Source organism: Tympanuchus pallidicinctus, unplaced genomic scaffold (genome assembly GCF_026119805.1).
Source record: "Tympanuchus pallidicinctus isolate F22 unplaced genomic scaffold, pur_lepc_1.0 scaffold5, whole genome shotgun sequence".
Lineage (NCBI taxonomy): Eukaryota > Metazoa > Chordata > Aves > Galliformes > Phasianidae > Tympanuchus > Tympanuchus pallidicinctus.
In genome coordinates this window covers 74,388,859-74,389,963 of record NW_026294769.1, presented here as the reverse complement: position 1 = coordinate 74,389,963, position 1,105 = coordinate 74,388,859, and the positions used below count along the sequence as shown (strand labels likewise).

The following is a 1,105-nucleotide window of genomic DNA, read 5'->3' as shown; positions in this document are numbered from 1 at the left end:
CTGTTCCATGGTAATAGTCTCAAATGGGCATCTAAAGAGGTTGCTGTTTAACTCCAGATTTTTTTGCTGAATTTTATAACTTAGATCTTTGTCTTTAGGTACATAAAGGAGCTCTGTGTTCTTAATTCTTACCAGCATGCCCTAATCTCTCTCTTTAAGAAGGACCTGAGATACAACTGTTCTTCCTTTGCTATTTTGGATACATACAACCAGTTTGGAAATGTAATTAGCACATTTTCTCTGGTACTGTCATTTGATTATTTCCAGAGTTGCAAACACCCCTGTGCTCCATTCAGTTGTGATCTTTGTTCCGCAATTAGCAGTATGTGTTGTAGACCACAGAGCAGAAGTGGCATTGCAGACAAGTCTAACCCTACAGATGATAATGAAATTAGCCAGAATAATTGATATCTAAATCTAATCCTAAACAGCATGATGAAGAATTAGTATCCGAGAAAGGGGACAAAGAGCCTTTTCAAAAGCAGAAGCAGACAGAGAACAATCCATGCTTGAATGTCCTTTTTCTTCTCCTTATATTCACAGTCGTTTGTTGAGAACTTCCTACAAATCATTTGTCACTCTCTTCACTCTGTGGATGATGCTAAGCTGAGTGGTACAGTTTATACAACAGAAAGAAGGGATACCATCCAGAGGGACCTTGTCAGTAGCTTCATCTCCACTTCCTTGAAATGATTTGCAAGAGATTCTTCCCTTCCCTAATCTGAAGGTAAATGTACTCTTTTTTCAGCCATTCAGGAAGAGAATCTTTGTTGCCCTGCTTATTTGCTATACATCACCCAGAAGCATGCTGTTATTAAAGGCGCTCACACACAGAGCCTCTGTATGTAGAGAGGTGATTTACAGTTACAAGGATCCTGCGATGATGCAGTTGGCAAGACCGTTGCTTTTGAGCCATCTGTTCCCTGAAATGACTTCTTTGACTCACCAGCTAGTGTATAGAAAGCCAGTCTGAATAGGGCTGAAAGATAATTATACCACATCAGGTTTTGCAAATAATCATGCTAGGGCAGGGCTGAAGTAGCTCAGCTGGGAGAGCGTTAGACTGAAGATCTAAAGGTCCCTGGTTCAATCCCGGGCTTCAGCA

At 40.7% G+C, this 1,105-nt stretch overlaps 1 non-coding gene across 1 annotated transcript; it reads left to right on the top strand.

Moving 5' to 3' along the window:
- The first annotated feature begins 1,032 nt into the window (after nucleotides 1–1,032).
- On the top strand, nucleotides 1,033–1,105 carry TRNAF-GAA (transfer RNA phenylalanine (anticodon GAA)). The gene has a single exon. It is a non-coding gene; the product is annotated as a tRNA-Phe (tRNA).